General features: G+C 39.5%; 1 protein-coding gene and 2 long non-coding RNA genes across 16 annotated transcripts in view; 2 read left to right on the top strand and 1 right to left on the bottom strand.

Annotated features, from left to right (window-relative positions):
* The window catches only part of NTNG1 (netrin G1), a 157,018-nt gene that overhangs the window by 88,942 nt on the left and 44,087 nt on the right, over window positions 1–23,989 (bottom strand). The window lies entirely within an intron of this gene.
* Window positions 43–11,089, top strand: LOC310903469. Its single transcript, XR_014587576.1, has 2 exons — window positions 43–7,393; window positions 7,960–11,089. It is a non-coding gene; the product is annotated as an uncharacterized lncRNA (long non-coding RNA).
* LOC310903465 lies at window positions 11,752–22,730 on the top strand. Of its 3 annotated transcripts, XR_014587565.1 has the most exons (5): window positions 11,752–11,963; window positions 12,299–12,381; window positions 15,506–15,548; window positions 16,968–17,030; window positions 17,171–22,730. It is a non-coding gene; the product is annotated as an uncharacterized lncRNA (long non-coding RNA). The 3 variants fall into 3 exon arrangements; XR_014587564.1 differs by lacking the exon at window positions 15,506–15,548; XR_014587566.1 differs by lacking the exon at window positions 15,506–15,548 and having other exon boundaries at window positions 11,752–12,381.

Here is a 23,989-nt window from a genome sequence, read left to right as displayed (position 1 = left end):
TAGAAAAGAGCAAAACAGCATTACAAGAGGCACAGTACAGTCACTGTGACACATGAAGATGTTTTGTGCGTGGCGCATGAGAATTGCTGCTTTTTCTTCAGGCTTGAAACCCAGAAAGAAGAAATGAATGCTTGCAAGGATTTATCTTAAATCTTTATCTTAACTAGATTTATTCTGACTTTTGACCTGTTAAATTAAACATACATGCAAAAACACACATATACAGCACCTTTGCTTCTGTAATGTAAACATTTTCCTCAGTATGTTTTAGAGAAAGAAAATAGCTTATTTACTCTTGTATCGAGCTTACATGGCAAGGTTTTGGTAGTGTGTGTGGGTGACTTGGACCAGCAATCTAGTCACAAAGACCAGGAAGAGTAAGAAAGTGTTATAGTTCAGTAATTCTGACTCTTAGAAAGATGCAACAACCAGAAAGAATTTCTTTTTAAATTAAGAAAGTTCCTCAAGAGCTCAGTTAATAAAAGAAGTAATATTAGGTCAAATGTTTTGAAGGCAGCAGTATAGTCCCTATGTACTGTATAAGAAACAACACCCAGTACAGCTTCATGTTTCCTTTCACCTGGGTGTGAAATTAAGCATGCTTAACTCTGTTCCCAGCCTAACACTGTGTTCCCTTAAAACATTGACACTCTTCACCAAAAGTCATTAGAAAACAGTGCACCACAAGCTCTGGGGCTTCATTCAGACTTCTGCCATCTTATTACAGGGTAGCAAACTACTTCAGGAAAGACTTTTCATGAGGCACAGGCTCCAATTTATCAGGACAAGATAATCCACCACTTGATTAGGTGGGAGATGTCAGCAGCTCCAGCTGGAACGCTGCCAAGGTGGCTGGAGGTCTGAACTGTGGGCTGAGTTAAAAACAGCAACAAAAAGAGCTTGCCAATAACGCACAGCTTTTACTGCTACTTGTCCTCTGTAGCAAGGTGAAAGTGAATTATTCTCTTCCTGGCCTTTTGATACATTAACTTGCACACTACAATCTTCTGCTTCTTCACAAAGGCTACTTTGTCTGCAGATCGGGAATATCTTGCATCAGTCGCCAAGATATCAGACCCTGTAGGCTGCACTGAATCATGTCCATCTAATTTAGGCTTTCAACAGTACATTAATATTTTGCTACTTGTTCATTCTACATTTGTTTCGGAGAACAATTGCTGCTCTGTATGTTTCTCTGTGCGTTCAGTACGGAAGAAGCTATGCCTTTTTTCACTGATGGTCAGAACTGCTGGGGAAAAAGTTGCACATGTCTGTATCTAGCAGCACTGAATATAGGCTTAACTGTAGCTGTGATTGTCATTAATCAGACTTCTCCTCACCTACCCCGATAATGGAACAAGCCCTGGTATGATAATCAACCTTTTCTTTTCTTATAATTACAGTTATTGCTTCTCTCCATCTCAAGGCCTCAGGGCAATGAGGCTGTTCAGTGCCTCACTGTGTGAAATGAGCTTCAAACGTGTTTCCACCTTGCTCACTGCTCTGCTCCATGGCATACTCCCATGAAACAAAAGAAAAAGGACTTAAGCACTTGCTTTGACCTCCCCACAGGCTTAAAAGGCCTTAAAGCACTAAGTGCTTAAAAGGACCTTAAGTCCTTAAAAGGACTTAAGCACTTGCTTTGACCTCTCCCACTTCCTCTAACCTGCACAGGGAAATACTTTTTTACCTGTCACTCTCTCTTTCCTATTAATACCGCTGAATCCTAAAACTTACAACACAGAATCACAGAATCATCTAGGTCGGAAGAGACCTCCAAGATCAATTCACTGAGACTTGAAGTTAAGGAAAAAAAGCGTTATCTGAAAAGCAGAACAGTGCTCATTAAACTGAAAGCTTCAAAACATGTAGCTGTAACTGAAAATATGATGTAAAACATGTCTATAATAAGTTCCTGTTACAGTTTTCCTGATTTCAAGCTCACAGTTACTATTTCTATTCCTTCCTTTTGAATAAAACAGTGAAAATCAAAATAAAAATAAGTCTTAAGCAGAATAGATAAAAGACTGAATTTTTTATTACTTAAGCTCGATTTAATGTACCAGACACAAACACAAGGACTTACCACCTTACTTAGACCTTTTCCTTTCCTTAGGAAAATTCTATGTGCTGTGAGATCTGCAGGGTTCCATACACTTTGAATAGTGTAAATCTGATTTTTGCAGTAAATGCTCACAATTACATAAGCCATACCTCTCTGAAGTTTCCTAGAAAAACTTCATGGTCACTTCAGTCACCATAAAACTGTTGCATACCTATGATGTATATGCTTCTGCCATCTTTTTGGCAAAAGCCACTTCATTGAGAGGTCATGGGTATTGAAACATAGCAAATAAATTGGATTGCAGACATGTGTTAAGCATTGCTGAGGGATGGCTTTGGTTTCTTACAGCGCAAGCAGACAGTGAGGCTGCTGTGATTCATGTTATAAACTAAAAGCTACTCTGATCCACTAGCCCCTGGGTACAGGAGGAGGGATGTTTTATGACTCTGAGCAGGTAACCCAGATTGTATGGATATAGCGAATGCTAAAAATTAGCATTTGCTTGCTACTGAATGGTGCTCTACAGCTCTGTGGGCACACAGCTTTTTGGGAAAGATGGCACTACTCCAGTTAATGGCAGAGTATAATGAGACACAGGTCAGAATGACAGTGCTCTCCTGCACCTAAACCATTACCAGCAATAACATCAGTGGCACAACTCTGCCGAAACCCTGGTGTAAGAAAAGCACTGCAAATGAGACTCCTAGTAAAAAGCTTTTGGCATATCCTCCCCAATAAACTGAATTATTCTTTTAATCTTATACCACTCAATTGTCTTTTAAGGTACGAATAATTTGATGACACCAAAATAACCAATGTGGAGTTCAGTGTCCTGAAGAGGAAATTAGGAAAAACAATAAGCAAATGCAAGCTCAAAAAAATAAATGTCCTGAATTCTAGTACAGGGAGGGGGAGACAAATGGTATTGATAGGTAAGTTCCCCTCTGCCTCCTGGCATGTCAGTCATTGATGTAATTTTGAAATATTTAACATGACTATTGGTTCAGAGGCTTAGAGTCAGATCCCATTTTTCTCTACCAATAACTTGGCTTTAAATTGTTTCTATTTAATCTTAAACATAATTTACATGTTAAGTCATATTTACATTATCAAAACAGCATAAAGATGTCTTACTGTACATAAAAGTCCCTCAGTACATGTTAGTATGAAAACAATTAATTTAACTGGGATTAGTTATGTATTTTAATGTCTTCATCTCTGTGATAATCCTCTTTAAGACCTCTATCTCAGTAAAATGAATACAACAAAGAGAAACTATCCCCTGATTTGTCAAAACTAAGCACATTCTGTGTTGGAGACATCTAAAAGACCAGAGCATTAGCAGCGGTAAGTAATTTTGTGACCAGCAGGCTGCCATAAATAGATCTTAATTTAAGTCCTCGGAGCAACAGCTTTTCAGCTGGACAAGGTGGAAAATATTTATAACTTTAAAAAATGATATTTATGCCATTAAGAGATTTCTAAATAATTAAACACTAATAAATACTTCTAAACACTTTACTGCCAATTAGCATAAAAGGTTGCTGAGGCCTTCCCAACACCACTACTATCTAGAAGAAACCCACTATTTTGCTGTACAGTAATTGGAGATTGGTATTAAATAGCTCCTTGCAGGCAGTCAAGTTAAGTTGCTATTATTTTTTGTCACCCATGGAATTCAAAATATTACCAAAACTGCTGCTGTTGTAGTTCAGAAGTCTGGACTTTGGAAAGTGACTGTTTGCAGGTGCTACCCTGCGTCCCAGGGGCCTACAGCTGTACCACACATTTTGATCCTGTTCAGCCACAAATGGAAAAGGCAGAGTTATCTAAGAAGCTGCTGACTAGGACCGACTGGTTGCAGGAGGGTTTCCCCTCAAGAAGCTGAATTTGGTTTGTGTTCGCACAGTGTCTGTGTCAGGGAGCTCGGAAGTCTGTCGGAGGTACTCGGTGTTGTGCTAGGGGCCTGCAGGCCCCTGGGCGCTGAGGGCCGGGCTGATGCTGGCACCGTCCTGTCTCCCTGCCAGGCCTTACGGTGTCTTACCAAGTGTACCCATGGGCACAACTTGGTGACGGTGACCCCTGACTAAGGATTTAGGATAAAAACAGACATCTAGCAGTAGTAGTGTGATCTTTGAACGTCACCAGGGCAGCCAGCAGCAGTGCTGCAGCTACTATTCAAGGGTTAAAATACGATTGCTGCCTCTCAGGCAAAGCCTCCATCCCGGAGACCCTTCAGTGGCATATACACAGGCTTAGGGCTTGATTGAAGATGTTGCTTCTTTCAATCTGCTTCCTGTCCACACTAACACCTTATGGACCTTTTTACTCGGGAACAAAGACAGGGGGGCTTAACCTTTCTTCAGCATGAATATTGGAAGCTGTATCACAGATTACATGCTGTAATAGACACCTGGCTAAATCCCTGCAGAGGATTATAACTTGCATTTTCAAACTGGTGAAGGCTGCTGAGGTCAAGCAGGCCAAGATTTTAAGAAGGAGCAAAATAAATTTTCAAGAAGCAAGTCACAGCAACCGATTTTTATACTGCTGCCTCAAGGTAGTTAGCTCAGATGTGCTAGACAATAAATAAATATAGTCTGAATCAAACGTGGAGTGAGGCTGTGCAGTAAGTTACTGCATTCAAGTCACACTTTCGGAAATAATAGAATATTTCTGTTTTCCTTTCCAAAAGAGCATTTCAAGTTTTCCACTTGGTACCACGCTGTACGTTGCAGATGACTAATTGGACAGTAACAAGTGATAGCAAAAATTGCCCTAATGCTTATGTTTTCCATGTGATTTCTAGTCATGTGTTTACTATTACACAGCCAGACTATGAAACCATTAACTGGGAGATACTACTCATTAGGAGTCCTCTGTCTAAGGGCACATAGTCAGTGTAGTCGATTGGCAAGACACAGAATCCGTCGCATAATAATTCACGTTATCACTACATCCATTAGCCAGTTTGAGAGTATCTTGGTCAATGTCTGTAGAATTATTGTTGTGATGAATACAGGGATGGCTGTAGACGAGAACAATTCACCATCAATAACCTTGCATCACTGCAGTGACAGCATTTAAGTTAAAGTGATTTCAGTTAAAAAAGAAAAAGTGCTAAAATCTCAGTGGAAGATTCGATGCTCTCACAGAGCTCCCAAGTGAGAGGCATTTGGATGGTCAGACAAGCACTTTGAACTCTGAGCTGCAGGCTGCACACTGTGAATTCACCAAAAACAGTAAAAAGAAAGTAAAGGAATGTTTAAATCAATAACTTCTGGAGAGACTTAAAAAGATTAAAGCAGGGAGGATGTGACTGACCAAAAATAAATAATAATACTTAACAACTTTGTGCACTTCTAAGCTTGAAAATACATTGCAGATTATTGTCCTGATCCTGAAACAAATGCAGTGCAAGCAGGTCCTTAAAAGTCAGATTTTTTTTTTTAAAGATATTTAAGTCTCTAAAGATCTGGCACTTTGTCTTGTGGAACGTAGGCTTAACTAATTAATCTTCATGACAATAGCTCCATGAGGTAGGGATCCTATCCCAAATTTACATATATCTCAGAATAGAGAGAAATGCCGTTGCATGATGAACTCTGTAATCCCTGAACATATTGCACTGTTTCTTCTAAAGCCTTATGGCAGATCACCTCAAGGCATTCCTGGCACCCAGAGTAGTTCTCAGATTATTGTTATTAGATCATCCCTCTCTCTAATACTAGTAGCTGAAAATGTATCATAGGAAAAACATTTTAAAATTTGCATCACCATTACGGGAAGACTGTATTTCCCTCTTTCCATGGCCCTTATTCACTGTGTAACAGGAACACAGGGCATAATTTGCTTGGTGAAAAGAGGGAATTAAATTATATCATCTAAATCTGTTCGGGCTTCTGGAATTTTCTAGTTCACAGGAGAGTTACTGAGAGATTTAGCAGAACTATTACCATATCACCATTGGTATAATATGATCACATTTGCAAAGGCACTTAATTCCTATCAGAACATTATTTCTTTTTAGTTACTCAAGATACTTATTTTTCTAAATGCTTTTCAAATTACTTGACTAGTCTAATGGATTTTTGTTTCCTCTGAATTAACTCTGCCCACTTTTTCTGGGGAAAAGCCTGCTCATTCCCAGTTGACAATTTTATGCTTCTGAGGCGATCTTTGACTTGGCAAACTTGCTGATGTTATTTTGACCACTTGGTGACTCTGGCATTAATGATACTTTATGGCAGATCTACTGACACTGACCCAAGTGTATTTTTGTTGTTTGAGAAACTCAATATTGGCGTTTTCCTCTTGTGTCAGCAGGTATCTGGCAATATAATCACTTTCCTATTTATAGCTTTTGTAATATCATGAGGTGCATACCACTGGGACCCCATTGTGCTAAGCTCTGGCTAAACAATATGGCAACAATTCCAAGAAAATCTAAGTTTCTTTATATGCTGGACGCATATTTGGGTTTGAGCAGCTGAAATCACAGGGGACATAACATCCATTCCTGTCAGCATACTGGCACTTGTCCTGGCAAAGCCAGCCCATCTATTAGAGGCCTCCTCAGACGTAGCAGCAGAGGAGATAGATTGCCACGGTCCTGCTCAGCGGTTTTCTGTGCAGTTTTGTTAGATCAGCTCATACAGCCATGCTGCCACCCTGCAGGGTCCCCAGCAGGAAAGGGTGCCACTCACGTTACATTGAGTGGTCTGATACAGATCTCATCTTCCTTGCTCTTTTTGATTATTTTCCATTATCCATGAATTTAGAATGGGAGCTACTGAGGGAGGGAGTCAAAAAAGGAAATGTCTAAAATATGACAGTTGAAACGTGCCATCTCTGTGCAAGGAAAAGGCCATGCAAGGGCAAGCTGGTGTGGCCTTACTGAGGGATGGTCTCAGTTACCGTGGTGGATCAGAAAGGGAACAGGGGCATTGTGACAACTGAGATATTAAATCGTCTCTGTGATGGCAGAGGGAATTAGGGTGCTGGGAACACAAAGAAAATCTCAGTATTTTATTTTATTTTATTTTATTTTATTTTATTTTATTTTATTTTATTTTATTTTATTTTATTTTATTTTATTTATTTTATTTTATTTTATTTCATTTGGGGTAGAAATAACTGCATTCAGATTTTTGGTTCACAAGGGATATCCGTGGATGGCAAAAAGACTGCGAAATGTGCTGTGAGGGCAGGGTGTGCCCCATCAGGCCTTACGACCCTGACCAGCCCCACATGGACCCCCTGGCCAGGCCCTACTTAAACTCAAGCCAGAGCACCTATCTGATTTTTTCTCCTAGGGGGGGACTTCAGGTTTGTGTTATAGCCACATCTCCTGCTGCTCCTGATGGGGCTCTATGGATGACCCTGCTCCAGCCCTTGCTGTGCCTGGGGCTGTCAGTGGGCTTGCTGGGACTCCTGGCCATGCAGGATGTGTCCCTCCCCTGCCACCCCCCATCAGTAAGGGCACAACTGGTGAAGGTGGTCCTCTTCCCCACTGTGGGGCCACTCTGCTTCTGAGCAGTTGTGTGGAGATATGCTCTGAGTGAGGAGCTGGAAATAGCACAAAGATCCCTAGCTTGCCCTAGGCAACAGTGGAGCAGGTTTCGACTAGTTGAGTATGAGATGTAGAAATCTTGTCTTGGGAAAAATTTCAGGAAATGTTACGGAGTGAGCAAACTGGAGCATTGCATTGTAGTCTGTGTGGGCTGTTGCACCCTGCTGGTGAGGGTGGACTACCAAACCCTCTTGGGTAGGGTGGGTGATTACTGCAAGCTGTGCTCAGCTGGTGCTTCTCTCTGTGCCAGACGTTTGTGAGTACCATGCGGTTCTTTTCTGGTAGATAGCATAAATAACTACTCTGTTTTTATTTCACTCAGACAAATGATGAAATGTGCCTCGCAAGTCATGGAGGCAAGTGGGATGTGGTGGCTGTGACTTCTGTGGAAGGTTGCTCTGAGATTTCTTATGGGCTCCTGAGGAAGCTCCATCTTGTGTGGTAGGGTTTCCTCCTTCTTCAGGACGACAGCTCTCAAGCAACATCTGTGAAGACTCATTGATGTCATAGGTCCTAGCAACTGAGTACCTTCAGATACAGGCCAAGAATTTCAACTTGACCTCTGTGTACATCAAATGAAGCTAGCAGAAGAGAGAGCTGATGTGGTGTTTATCGGAAGAGCTACTATGCAATGTTTGGTGCAACATTCCCCTGAACTGCTTTCAGCAATTGCACCTCGGTCAGTTCTTGTTATAGACCATCCATCACAGCTCTTAAAAACAGTCACGTATATATTAACTACTGTAGGAGGTTGAAAATAAGCAGTGCAGAAACACAATTAAAATCATTAGTTATTGAGAAATAAGCATGATGTTTTGTAATGAGTTAAATGAAAACTACATGGGTCATAAAAGCAGAGAATTATCATGACTTTTGTGTCTCTATTTTAAAGGGAGTTACACTAAAAACTGTTTTTCACCAAGGTCTCACTGGTAATCTATATTATGCCAAGGTTTTTGCATATAATAGGATAGGCTTCCATGCAGTTGATAATACAGCTGGACAAAAACTTGCCATACTGAAATTGTCACACAAATAGTTAAACGTTGCATATATTTGATTACTGAGAAAGATGCACAAAACCTGCACTTTTTCTCTTTGCCATGGTATTTTTCAATCCAGAAGGCTTCTAAAATACTATGTAACCCATTAATGTAGCTTCAAGAATTAGCTGACAGTCCACCAAAGCTGACTGTTAGAGCTATTTAATAGCAAACAGCTGTTCTACAGTATCCAACTATTTAGAGTGAAACTGAAGGCTACCATATTTGATTAAAATTTCAAAAGTATTTTACATAGGCAGGATGCAATAATGTATAATGCAAAACAGAAAATAATTTGTAAATTATCAAGGCTTTTTGCTTATTCCTACTATACCTTAATATTGAGTAACAAGAAAAGTACAGGCAGTTGCTATAAAGATGAAAAAAACAAATGTAAAATGACACCCACTTAAGCTCTATACTTCTGACTTCTGTGCAGGTTCTAACTAGGTAATGAAAGTCTGAAATGCTGATGTCCTACTAGGAAGGTGTAAAAGTAACTTAAAACTTATTCAAAAATTTATTCATGTGGTTCATACAATAGCTCAAGTTGCATGTTTGACTTGGCTGGCTGAATAACGTGAAAGGTAATAATTTATAATTAATGCTTAATACTTTGGCAGTTTTCAGATTCAGCAAAGCTCAAATTGCAGTTAGAGCCCTACTGTATCTTTAAAAATAATGTTTTGCACATCAGAAGCTTTGAAGGCCACATTTGCAAGGCTGGCATAGGGCTGTACACATGCAGACGTGCACAGGGAGGAACCTGTGCTGCAGGTGCTTGCTTGCAGCCCTACCTTTCCCTTGCTGTAGAACAGACCAAGGGCTTCCAGATGCTACAGCAAATTTCACACTAAATAAGAACAAGGCTATTCTTTAAAGTAGCACAAGCTTGGCTAGCTATTCTAAGTTGCAGGGTTGGGGGCTACAGGAAGTCTTGAAAATTTCCTACCGTGCCATTTTTCTGGTCCAGCACCTTGCAGTGGACCCACTGGAAAATCTTTCAGAGCAGTATCTTTGCTGTGGGCCCACCCCTGCCTCTAGCCAGCATCAGCCTGCAATCTTAACAGAGTGCTGCTTGCTCAGTCCCTCTTCCTGTGCTCCCGCTGGTGAGCTGAGGGGCTCCAAGCTGGCAGATCTCAGTTTGTCCCCAGAGACAGGTTTCTTACAAACTTGGAGACTCCCACTTTTTTTTTTTTTACCACCAATTGTGCCACCTCTATACCTAGCAATTATACTACTGTGTGGTGAACAAGATGAGAGGGCTGAAGTGTCTGGAAAGCAAGGATTTATTTTCTCAGTCTGTTTTCCATTGAATCAAGTCTGATCTGATGTACTCCTTGCCTACTTGAGTGCCAGAAGGGATACAACAGCTGGGGACAGAAGTGAAGTGGTGTAGATTGAATGGCTTAAGGGCAATGTGAAAATGCACCCTAAATTGTGAACAAAGAGCTAAATTATGCCTAATCTGTCACATTTGTGCTTATCTGTAAAAAGATCATTTATATATACAAATAGGTACTTGGATGTGTGAGCGTTATTTATGATGTAAAAAACTATTCCTGGGGCATAAATGTGTATTGGACTTGGGCACAACCAGTTCTGTCCCAACAAAATTACTTTCATTACTTGTTGCCTCAAGGCATCATTAGGATTTTATTATTCCAAAGGACAGCAGGATTTAGGACAGCAAATTTGGGTTCTTTCCTGCACGTGTAAACAGTACCAGCAAATGCTACTGAGGCCTGCACTGAGGATGTTTCTTTTGCAAATTCTTTGATATAAATTCCAGTGTAAAGGATTTTGTTTTTTCTATATGCATTACTTTTCCCTCTCTGTATGCATGCAGGTGTCTGAACGTGCTTCAGATTCTTTGCTTTACTTGAAAATTTTATTCTTTCCTGTAAGTGGAAGAATACTAGAACTGTGGGATATGCTATACCTTGAGAGTACAGCTGATTTTGGTGGAAGGCAAGTTACATTATTTCATTGTGACTGTAGGTTTTACATTTTACTCTGAATACTGGCAAACTGTCATGATGAAGAGTGATATTACAAAATATGTTGTATCAAGCTATACTGATTTACACAGACTTCATACAAAACCATTTTCATGCACTGAAACACAAGTCCCTGTACTAAAAAGAAAAGGGGGGGGGGGTGGAGGAAATGAAATCCAAACATAACTGGCTTTGTAAAGACACATTTCTTATTGAAGTATTCACCCTTGGGGAACAGATTTTACTTCCAACTTAAATGCTATCTTCTTGCCTAAATGTACAACTAGAACAAATAGTCATGTGTCTAGTCTTCATAATCTGTGGGATATTGACTATATAACATGGTGAGACAATGAGCAGAGGAGTAGCAAATCCTCCATGGTATTCCTTAATGGTTGCCTGTCACAAACCACTGTTTGCTTTAATAATTTTCATGGGATCATTTTCACTTACTCTGTGGGATGCTTGACTACTGTAGACCATTCGTGAGTAGTAGCAATAGTTAAATAACTTGTTTGTCAAATGTGATGCAAAACATAGGTGGGTGGTGGTGGTGTAGGTATGTCATTTGGCTTTCTTTCAGAAAGACAGTTATCCTCTCAGAGATGGTCTAATCAAATGCCTGCAAAGACTACACTGAATAATATGTGCGTTCATGAGAGCGCTACCAAAATAAATTGGTATTTTATTAATCTTCATGATGAGACAAGAGTTCAGTGCAATTCAATAGTAAATTCTCCAAATTATCATAATCTTTTACTTGGCTATCATTGAAAGTAGGTGGCTTTGCTAAGCCGAGGCAAGTTATCTTTCTCCATAGATTGCCCCTATTTTACATACTGACAGTGATTTCAGTGGGTTGTTCATGCACCAGTATGGAGTAATGTAGTGTATTTGCTATAAATAAGGATAGCAAAACTGTGTCACCTAAAGTTGCAAAAGTTTTAAAACCCATGTTCAAGTAATATGATAATTAGTTTTGCATATTTTTAGCTGTAGATCTCAATGATTTGCACTTGAGCTGCCTGCAAAGTTACAGCTGGGAAAGATCAGTCACAGAGGTGAGTAATGAGCACTCACTTGAGTGGTGGCTAGGCCAGGAACAAACTATTTTCCTTTGCCCCGTGGATCTCTTTTTGCAAAGAGAATTCTTGTCTTTGTACTAATTTTCTGGCTAATGCCATAGAGAAAATAAAATGCAGAGCCAGACAACAAATAAAGGGAACTAAAGAGAAATTCTCATTGGAAATGTCTCAGCTGCACTTCTGGAACTGTCTGCATCTGTAGGCACTATTCGTTCTGTTCCTGAGTATTATTGATTCTATGCCTGTGGATTTAATGCAAAATTGTATTTCTATATTAACTGTAATTTTATTTCTGATTCTTAATGTCAGTATTATTCTTAAGAATTTCTGACCTGCTTCTGTATTACCACTGTGTCTACTGCCATTTTAATAAGCTTTAGAGCCAGTAGATTAACGCTGAATGTCAAACACCACAATTAGAATTCCTGATGTTATGCAGAAACATTGGTTTTAATATATTAAAAAACCCCACCCTCTTTCTATTGCAATAGAATCTGCACTCATTTTTGTTGTATTTTATCATTTTTTCACAGAATTCCCAGACTCGGAGGACCCTTGTGTGTATGTGAACCATGAAAATGATGAAGGAAAAATAACATAAACAAAGATGACAATTGTAAGTGAAATTCAATTTCATCTCATTTCTCTTAAAAGGTGGGCTACGTTGTTTTGCCTTCCTTTGTTTATCAAGACGGTAAAATAAATGTTTCTAATGAATCACAGTGTATTCTCACATAATGTGGAATTCTTAGAGAAACAAATTTAGATGTTGAATTTCATTATACAGTGAAGAGATGTTGTATTAGTACACACAATGAATTGTGCATTCGGATTATAGCGCATAGTACTTTGGAAGAGAATGAAGGCACTCATCAAGTCCACATTAGAATACTGCACTGATATAAGTAATCCAATCAAATGTACGGTATCTTTTGAGGACAGGTAGCAAACTTTGTGATAAGCTGCTAACTTACTTGGTTATGTGTTGGGGATTTTTGTGTTATTTCCCTTATTACCTATATCCATAATAAGAAATAACGGCACATCTCTGAAGAACATACAGTTTCCTAAGGTGATGTGTACTCAGGCTGTTACCAGAAGTATAAATTTGCAGATGTTATGTGGTTGCACTGACTCCTAACAGCCTGCCACTTTTCAAAACATTTCATTATGCAAATTCCAACTGGCTGGATCTCAGGGTAAGAGAAACAAAAGCAGCTGCTCCTGCCCCATGAAGAGATAGGGGTGTAGAACCTGTGTTATCTCTGCTGTTGCCCCTCAGGCTCGGCTGCCTCAAGCAGAAAACTCAGAGCAGTGGAAAGTGGAGATAAAGCCAGGTTGTCAGTAATATTTCATGGCTTCAGTTACTGTCCCAAATGACAGAGACCTCCCAAGCCTGAACAAGAATCTTCTACCTGAAATACAAGGGCATCTATCTCTAAGGCACGAAATGCCTAGGAAAATGTATGTAATACTTTCAGTTGTATGTTTTCATCATTGTATGCATTGCACACAACTTCACAACTTCCTTGAATCGAGTCTAGCTTGCTTATCGAGTTGGCTGTGAAGTAATTTGTACCTGGAAATGAAGAGCCTTTTTTCACCATAGAGCTTTGGTAAGGCTGCTGCAATATGAGGTTGCGTTTTCAACCTCTGCAGCCTCTGCTGTAACAAGGAGGAGCCACATGTGGCACCTGCGTTAATTTGCCAGCTCAGGTATCCCTGCCAGCCTGGGCTGAGTACAGCCCGCAGTGGTGCTTGGTACTGCAGTGCTCTTGCCCTGAATGGATGTGGTGCTGCCACCTCTATACCTGTGGTGGCGTTCTCTGCCAAGATAAAGCCTGGCTGCATAGGGCACGATGAGAGTATTGTGACTCCAGACAAATGTAGTACAAATACACCCTAAAAAAATTGACCTGTGGTAGGTGTGGGAAGTTCTACATGAGAAGAGACTAAATGTGTTTTTTCTATAATGGAAAAACAGACTTTCTACAATTGCCTGCTAGGATGCCTGAAGGTACAGTTTAAGGGCAGGGATTCCTTTTATCTTAATACATTTCAATCCATTAAAGAGTAAGTTGATAAAAAGAAGCTCTGAGTGTGCTCCTCTCAGTGAACCACCATGGGAAGTAATAAATTACAGCATATTACGTTCCCTATCAGTTCTACCCATCACAGGCTTGTCTTGCAGAAGACGTGATAAAGAGAACACCTCAGATAAAGTAATGCAATTAACTGCTGCCATTTGAAATCTGAAAAATTATATTTCTTCATTCCCAGCCCATCTGGCTCTTTTACTGTTTTTGAGTAAAAATGCTGCTTAATGACTTGCTGGTTGGCTGTAGCACTGCTTTCCAGCAGGTGAGGTGATTTGCAGCCTAGCGTTGTAAAGGAAAGGTCAAAAGCTTGAAGCAGCTGCCAGCACCCCGGCTGTGCAGCCCTAGATCAGGGTTGCCCAGTGTAGGAATGCCCCAGGGCAGCCCAGCTCCATCTCCTGCAGCCCCTTGGCGAGGGCACGGTGCCTACGTCAGCTCCACGGGGCTCAGATGCCTCTCTGAGGTGAGATGCTCTTGTGGCTGGGTACCGCAGCACCCAGAGCCAGAAAGGCATGGAGTTGCCTGACCACGATGATGGATATGCCTCGGTGTATTCCTACAGTTACTCTGCAATTTAAGCAATATAGTGCCTTACAGCATTTATCTTTAAAGGGAGTTTTAGCTCCCAGTTTGTACTAGAGGAGCTCTGTGAAGTACACTTATTAGAATGAAAAATAGCTGTCTATAAAATGAGTCGCTATTTATAAGGGTGCAAAAATAAAAGCCCTCAGAGAAGGGGAGGTATTCCTTCCTCAGACACAGGGCTGTACTATGTCATGAACAAATCAATATGTCTCTTTAAAGATATGCAGCATTTAAGTCTTGTTGATTATGCTTTATATAAAAAACACCTTGTGCATACCATGTGAGTACATTCAGGCCCAAATAAAAGTATGTTAAAGGGTAGGTAGTGGCACAGTTATCCTTGTAATGATGACCTTTAAGACGGCATATAAGATCACCCTGTTCAGCATGGCCATCTGTGATATGCTAATGCAAAAAAAAAAAAAAAAAAAAGCAACTTCAAAAGATTTATGCCCTTAGATTTCTTTACTTTCATTTCTCCTAATTTTTGATTGGGCATCTACTGGAAGTACTGCAGCGAAATCAATGGAAGACCTCTAAATTTTAGCTGATATCTCAAGTCAGCATAGGGCTCTAAATTTTAAATGGATTTGAGATTACTGTTGTAAATTTTGTTACGCAGCATTTCCATATGTTAGTTCAATAAATGATACTTTACGTTGGCCCTTGTGAATTCACAAGTTGGCCAACAATTAAAATGTACATAAGAAAATAAGCCTGTTAAATTGCTTGGTTTTTACTAACTTTAGTATGTCACTATAAGCTATTTTAAATGACTTATTACTGTAATTTATTTGATGAGCAAGCTGAGAGTTACTTGTCTTTGTCATAGAAGCTATTTAAAAAATCTGTTTATCTTCTGCCTCCTTGCAAACATTTGTGACTATCACCATCTATATCTCTATACTTATCTGTATGTATTTTGGAACACAGTACTGACTAGCTTTAGATTATAAAATCAATTTCTCCATCTGACTTTATGCCTAGTAAAGCTTTCTACAGTGCCAATATTTCTTAGGCTGCTTTTCTAGACTTAATTTTGTAAACATTATTTTGCAGATTTAGAAGTTGGAAACTTAGAAGAACAACAACAAATATTCAGGTTTGCAAGCAGCTTTAGCGCTGACTTAACATTTTCATGCAGGGTCCTGTCCTGTGTCTGTCCTCTCTGTTCCCCAGACTGGAGCAACTGCCTCTATATATATATCTGGATGACAGGAAACCTGGCTAAATCCAAAATTTTGGCTATGATGCTCAAAAACAAAAAAAAAAAATCAGAGTGCTTTGGTATATGTGAGCATGTAAGAAGAAAACTATTTCAAACTGAGTACGTTGAATATATGAAAAGATATTTAAATATTTATTATGTTATAAAATAACCTTATGCTACAAGAAGTTTTTCGTTAGAACTTTATGATTTTATTCAAATTCTGAAGTTCCTTTCAATGAGGCAAATCCTATCCAGAGATTAAATTAAATTAATTCCTAGTCAAGAATTCATTGAAATCAACAGATGTTCTCACTGAATAAAACCTGAGTGGCAATTGAATAAAAGCTCCAGGAGGTATCCTAGTATTTATGAGGTCCCAGATCATCCTGTCACTCCCCAGCAGCTTTTAGCTCCACATACATCCAGCTTCTCTGAAGCTGGCCTCATTTGCCACAGCTGATCTCCCCCTGATGCCAGTGCAGGGGACTCAGTTTGAGTGAGGTATTCCCACAGCCAGGAGAACAGCACTGGCTGTTTTCAGCTTGGGCTGTCCTAATTGTCCACTCATTCCCAAACAGAAGAACTAAACATGAGCCATATAGTTTACAAGAAATCCCTGTTACGTTAACAGACTAGGCTTTAGTTTATTACGGATATACAGAAAGCCATAGAAAAAGAAACATGGTTTGAATGAGCAGGCCGACTGCATATGCTTTGCCTGCAATGCTTTCAACATGGGCTAGACAGAAAAGCAGACAAAAAGGCAGTAAAACAAAGGTGTGACATGAGTAAATGTGAATAACGATTGTGTTTATGAGTGTAAACCATGTTTCATAGCAGTGCTGCCTTTGCAGGTATCACCTTTTGTTAATTAAAGAAATGCTTTATAATAGAATAGCTGTCATAGATGATAATTGCTATCACTTTGATATCTTAATTAAATTACACGGCGGGCCAGAAGTCCTTCAGGGCACCTTTAAGATGCTTGATATTTGTCAGTCACCATTGTGAATGGGTTATTATTTTTTCAATGCCACCTACAAATGCATGGCTTTTTTAGCAGAGTCTACAGTAGTAGGGTGAAGTCAGGCTTGGGCTGATATGAGATAAATGGACTAAAAAAACAGTCCTACTAGCTTTTTCTAGAATAATGGTGCTCATCATTCTGCAGAAGAGTTTAGGATAAAATCTAATAATGGTGCTCAAGTTCTGATTTTGCACCTGATAGAGTGCACACATTTGTCGTTAACAAGTGAATTATGTCAAAGATTCTCAGCTCGGTATTCCTGATCCTGCTGTTCACTTTTGTAGTTCAGAAGACTGCCGGGCCAAGTCCAGCCTTTTGATTCCAGAAACACAATTACATTGAATACCGTAAGTCTCGGTAAAATGTTTATGGTTCAGTTACAATAACAAAATTAATATAATGGCCTAAGCTAAGCAGGGAGAAAATCTTTCTGCTGGGCTGTTGTACATATTAACTATTAATGTTTGTTTACACATTGCTACTGCAGTAACAAGTCACAGAGCAGTCCTAGACCAACAGCCTGCTGAGAGGCTCTGCTCAAACACACGAAGACGATCTCTGCCATGAGGCATTCCCAATCGCGATAGCATTTTGATACATCTGATTGTCAGTTTTATTATTTTGCGGAGAGACAGTTGCTCTTTTGTTGCTGTCATGATGACACGCTGTCATGCACTGGTCTGTGAAGCTCAGGTGCTCGCCTGCTGCCGTGCCATGGAGAAGATTTCTGCTCAGGCAGCAGAGCAGCCGCATCCTGTGCTCGGGAGTACCTCAGGAGTAGGAATGCTCCAGGGAGAAGCCCAAGGCATAAGGTTAGGCCTTACAGGTATTTGGTGCTTTTACTCTTCCACGTGGGATGGACTGGTCCTTCATGTGCTGCTCTTAATTCCCACAAAAGACTGTGGAAATATTTTTAGAAGTTTTAAGTGAAGCATATTTGCTCCAAGACACTGAGGTATGCAAACAGCAGCAAGAGTCTATGATGTTGAAAATAATAACGAAGGGATACACTGCGTTAAATCAGGATACTGTGAATAGAATCAATCCCTTGATGAATGATCATGAAGGTAAAAAGAATGAGATCACAGTGATAAGAGATGTACTCCCCCAGTCATCTCAGATGAAGATTTCTCTCCCACTGTTTTATTGTTTGGAGTTATTGTATTACTGGACTACATGTAGAATTAATTTTTCCCTATTATATCAGCATTTAAAAAACGCCGATTATGAAGTATGACATTTAAAATAATTCACCAAATGAATTTAATTAAATTAGGAATAGACCAAATGTTCTGCAAGTGGAACTAGTACTTTGAGAGCAGGCTGCAGTATGTTGCCTGCATGGTGTTAGCAGAACAGGCAGCAGTGATGCATGCGCATGTGATGCTTCGGGAACAGAACTTTTCTGAACCAGTGAGACACCAGGAATAACAATTAAGTGTGCGAGTGATCTTGTAAGAAAATATATCATTAATCTATAAAAGCAGCACCCCAGACTCCAGTCTCTTTGGTGGTTTCATGCTTTATCTTTACGATATTTTAAAGGGCAATTGTAGTATGTGTCAAATTTTGAGAAAGTGCATAAAGGATTTATTTTGGCTTTTGAGATGTTAGACAAATAAGAAGGGCTGGGAAAGGCTTACTTAATTTTTTGCGATGATCCAAGACAAACTAAGCACTCATAAGGACAACTTCCCTATGTCAGTACAGTTTCTATATCAGTTTTAGAAGAAACTCATGTTTTTCTACTGTTGCATGACATAATGCAAAAGAAGTTGCATGCAAAGCAGATTCTGTGCTACATCCCTAGACTATTCCAGAGCCTAAGGGGAGATCATCTTTAGCTGCCTGGATCATATCAATAGTGGCTGAATAAAATCTCCATAGAAATATACATTTACTCTTTAGTGCTCTGAAAACCTAGATAAAATCTAGACTATGCTGCTTACTTTCTCATCTCTAATGAAATGCTATGGGAAAGTCTAGGTTAGGATAAAGCAGGAATAACTTGTGACTTCATTAAAGCTGCAGTAGACCAAAGAGTTAAGAAATTATATCCTCAAATATATTTAGTTTTTTCTGAAGTATCTTTAAAATATTTTTTCTTTGGGGAAAAAGAAGTGTTAAGACTGCAGAAGCTGAAGATTTTGACACTCAAGTGCATGCAAAGTAAATTAAGTTTTGGTTCTCTGCCAATCACAATTGATACCGATACCATTATTGGGATTTTTTACTTGTAAAAGTACCACAGCATGGCTAACTGCCTCAGAAGTGTAAAGTTTCATGGACAGAGGAGCAACACTCAGGCAACACTTTTCACAGGAAGTATTGACACATTGACACATGTTGTTCCAACCCTTCTGGTCAAAGAATAAAATGCTTTATTCACAGCTGAGAGCACTTACTACCCAAAGCAGCCTCCCTGAAGGCACTGCAACTATTTCTGAGAGCTAATTGTGTGAATAACGTGATACTATACAAATGTGATCAGTGACTGGAGTGTTGTAGGAGTGCTTGCTTACAGCAGTTCTGCTATAAGACGGTGCTACCCTTACTTGTGTATTTTTACAGGTAGACTGTGGGCTGTGTCCTTGGTCAAGAAAGCAGCCTGAAAGGGAAGTCATTGGGGAAAAGAGCAGAATCAAATTCTGAAACAAGTTATCACTAACTGTCGGCAACACTAGGTAAAACTAAAATAGAGAGGTGATAATGGTATGAAACAGGAAAGGAGGAGTGCGAAGAACTGCGGTCATCAGAAAAAAAGGGCAAAAAATAATTGAAGCTTAAGAAACCCTGCTTTTTGTTACTGCTTTTTTCCTCCTTAATCCTCATTTATTTCAGGTCATTCCTCAGGAAACCACAGCTGGGTCTTTTTTCTAAATGGTAAGGCAATACTGGGAGTCCTGTTGTTTTATTTGAAAAAATGTTGATGGAGAAGAAAATCTGTTAACACAATCCTACTTATCCAGTATGAATATGCAGAAAGTCCCACTTGACAGGCATTATGAACCAGAGGCAGTTCATTCGTTGGGCCCAAGCATCTCTCCAGACAAGGTTAAGAAATACCTTCCCCTTTTTGCTTTTCAGCCCTCTTCCTGATTTTCAGATACTTAGCTACAGTTCCTTTTTCCTAGAACATTATTCTAGCAAAAAGTACATGTGTCAAGTCTTCTGTCCTCCTAACTCCTCTGATCAGTCACACCTATAGTCAATGTTTTAGTCATGGTCCCAATTTCTTTATTCCAGAAGCTAATGCCCTCAGAGAAAGGCAACCATTATAATCAGCAACCTGCCCAGCATTTCACCCCTCCTTAGTCACAGCACAATGGATATGTTCACAAGGAAAAATCAGGGAATAACTACTACACAAAAATGCCTATCTGTGCCAGTGTGATTTATCCCGTGTTGGTAGCATTAGCACTGAAAGTGTAGGGTAATAGGATCACGCATTACTTGGAGTTCCCAGAGGTCTTGGTCCTTGTTAGCTTTTTTTTCTACATGTGTTAGCACAATCCAAATAGCATAACTAGATTCATGCACATAAAATCACACCTTCATTTTGCTGTGTATGAGGCAAGGAATCGACTGTCTGGTCTGAAGATAGCAGCCTACCTACAATGAGGACTTCTGCACACAAGAAGAAAAGCATGAGAAAATAGAAGGTCAGTGTCTTAAGATGGGTAAAGAAAATGGGATGGAAAAATGCTAGATTACAAAAAATGAATTACTATTAAGTCATTTTCCCTACTGTATAATTTCCTCTCATTCCTTCATCTTCCTAGCCATTATGCTAAATGACAAAACAAGCAGTAAAGACCAGAACAAGAACTTCTCATGAAGAACAGCCAGAAGTAAAACTTTTTTCCTCCCCTCTCTTCTTCCCAAAAGTCTAAAGATGCTCTTGCAAAGAGTGTGTGTTTGTGAACCAGAAGCACGCTCTTAATGGAACTTGGCTGTGATTTATTTTTGTCTTGGGATATTAAGTAATTTTACTTGATGTGCCATTTTAAAAAATAAAAGTATGGGTATATGGAGAAGTAGAAGTATGAAATAGAGTGAATACAGAGATACTTGAATTTATTCTTGAATTCCTTTAAAGCTCATGTACCCATGAATGCCTGTAAAATCTCCCAGATACTAAATGGAACTTGGTGCTTTTTTCTTTTCCCCACAGGAAGCCTAATATTCCCACTTCTGCCCAAAGCAGCAAATTTCTAGGAGAAACCTCACACAATGTTTGCCTGCAAAGCCTGTCACGCCATTGTCAAATGATGAGATTCAAGGAACAGAAACTTGTTTTTTTGCACATTGTGCAAAGGGTACAGCAATGATTCAGGTGGGTTCTTTTGTAAATTATTTGCCTCTTCTACACAAATCTGCCAACTGATGTTGTTCTGCATGTTTTTAAATTTCTCTTCAATGTAATTACTAGAGGTACATCAGTGCCTAAGGCTATGTTATTATCTCTAGATTCAGACACTTTAAAATACATATCTGTTTGTGTCTTCCATTTTCTAGCTTGATATTAACACAGAAGTATGTTGTGGCATCTCAGTGTGGCAGGTGTACATATCCTCACTTCTCAATGGCCCTGCCTGGCCTCAGTATGTTTGCAAATGTTGAAGCCTAAAAGATGTTTTCCCCACAGAAACCACACGGTAAATGTAACAAGTAATCAATCTTCTGAACAGCAATCAGGAAACCTCTTAACAAACATCCTACACAAACACAACAATTAATCCAAGCTATGACCTGAATAGCAATTAATATAATCAGCTTTAAAAGGTGTGCCTACTGTACTCATTTTTGGCTGTCATAGTTAGGATGTTATATGCAATATAAACATATTGGTTTGTTTTGAAGAATACTGTTTTCAGGAGGGAAAGATGACACGTTTTATGCAGATCGGGTTGTTTGTTCCAGTGTGCTCAGACTAAAGCAAAACACAATGTCAATGTCAAAGTAGATAAAAAGGATATATACACACAGAAACTAGGAAAAAAAAACCCACCACCACCAACAAAAAAAACAACCACCAAGCCAAACAAAAACCCAGACTTCTAACCACAAACTCTCAGACGAGCAATTGTGGTCTGTGAACATTAAGTGGTGGAGGAAGTGATGTGCTTGGGCACAGGTTCAGCGTAGGCAATGTAAACTTATCTCTCGTTTATTCATCAGGAGGTAAGTTGTTCTGAAAGCCATAGGATGGTGCTCAGCCAGTATAAGTCATCCTGGTGTCGTTTTACTGATTTATTCCGGTTGAAGGTAGGCAACATAATTTTTTGAGAAGTGACAGTACATTTCTTTTTCTGAACTAATAATACTTAAAAAAAAAAACAACAAAAAAACACCAAAATGAGTGAATTTTGAATGTCTCGTTTACTTCATGTTCATGTTGGGCAATGGAGGCAGGCAGGCAGGTTTCATTACCAGCAGCAGGCTGGAGGCAGCACTGCAATGTTTATATGGTGCTACTGCTGAGAGGTTTTTAAATAAGAACAGACGTCTTTTCCTTAAGGATTACAATAATGCCTGTATCCTACAGGCACACTTCTAATGATCTTTTCTTTTATACAGCTCTTTAGAAATCCTAACCACCAAAATTAATGTCTGAAATCCCTAAAAAAATGTGGCCAAAAATAAGCTCCTTCTTTGAAATACATAGGCAATTCTTTCTGACTTTCAGTACTAGGTATAATTACGGATGGAATTTACTTCATTTATCTTATTTATTTAATTTGGTTGCCATTTCAGAATGGTGGAAAAAAAAAAGGAATTTTCTGTCTGTTCCCTAGTGGTGGTTCAAACTAGTTGAGGTTGGACAGACATTCCCCAGGGAACGTCAGGAAGCTCTCATCGTTTTTCTTTCGTATTCCACTGAAATTGGTTTCTTGTGAGTCATTATATCCATTACTTAAATTTAACTATGCATTACACACATTACACCAGGTATATGACAATGCAGGCCCGGCCAAAGGATGAAGAAACCTGACAGGTAAGCATTGAACAATTACACATCAAGAGAAAAATCAATAATTGATAATAACCTCCCTTACTCACAGAGTATGAGGAGTAATGGAAAAAAGAAGGGGAAAAAATTAGAGAATGAATGGAGCTGGGGGAGGCAGCAGAGGAATCCAAGAACAGGAATGTGCTGGTATGGTTCAAGAAATACCCTAGCACAAGTAATAAAACATGCATTTTATTGAAGATTTTTCCTTTGATAATTATTTTCTGCTCTTCCCTATGGTGTCTACATAGACATCTCTTGTTTTCACTTCTCCCAGCCTTCAAAACACTTCTTTGTTTTTCTTCTCCATACTGCATAAAAGCAAAAAATTCTGTTCCTAATTCCGCAGCCATCGCAAGAGCACCTGTTGCCATTTCCACTGTGGCCTAAATTTTTCTTCCTGTTACCAAAGAAAGAATCAGCAGCTCCCAAATTCAATTTTAGTTTTGAATGCAATTTCTAGAAAGCAAGCCTCCTCGTCGCCCTTCTCCTCATGTTCTCACAACACCTAGTCATTTCCTTCGTATTTCTTTATCGACCTCTTATCTGCCGGTACCAGCAAGAGCTCTTTTTGCCTGCAGTCTCCCAGGGGCAGGGTTCGCATCCGGGTCCTGCTGCCACTTTGAGCCCCTGCATCCGCGCTGTCCTCAGACAGCCCCCGGGCTCCTCTCCTCCTTGCTCAGAGGCAGAAGGCAGCAGATGGGCTCTCAGATGGTGATGGGGACAGTGAGGCACAGGATGTGCAGAAACATCCCTTGTAGACAGTGAACAGGAACAGACTGTGAAAGGAGGGTCAGGCAGCTTCCAGTCGTGCTTTGTGGAGGACAGAAATTGCAGCTAGTGAAGGAATATGAGAATTCAAAGTCTGATCTCTGGGCTGGATGTTAAACAGAGAAGTTGAAAATTTTACTTGAAAGCACATTTCTGTATCTAGCATTTGAATTGTCAAAAATGTTGACAAAAACCTTTCAAAACTTTATTTTTCAAAATCATTCTGAAAATACACAGAAGGTACTAAACAACTTTTCTAAGATTTTTGTAGTAGTGGAAAAATCAACCTGACTTTTTATTTCAATAGATAACTTCTATTTAAAAAAAAATCTACAAAATATCACTGACCAGTTCAGCTGCAATGGTTTAAGTGAAGAGATTAAATATCTTCAAGGTATCCCTGCTGAAATGTAAAATGCAAGCACAGGCAAGCTAGCCAAGCCATATGAAAGCCTGCCATCTGGGCTGGGACAGGAGAGGAGGAAGGTCAGGAACCCTGGAAAGAAAAAGGATCAATATAAA

The sequence above is a fragment of the Anser anser genome, assembly GCF_964211835.1.
Source record: "Anser anser genome assembly, chromosome: 8".
NCBI lineage: Eukaryota > Metazoa > Chordata > Aves > Anseriformes > Anatidae > Anser > Anser anser.
Note: the sequence above shows the minus strand (reverse complement) of the source record. Positions and strands in the feature narration are given on the sequence as shown.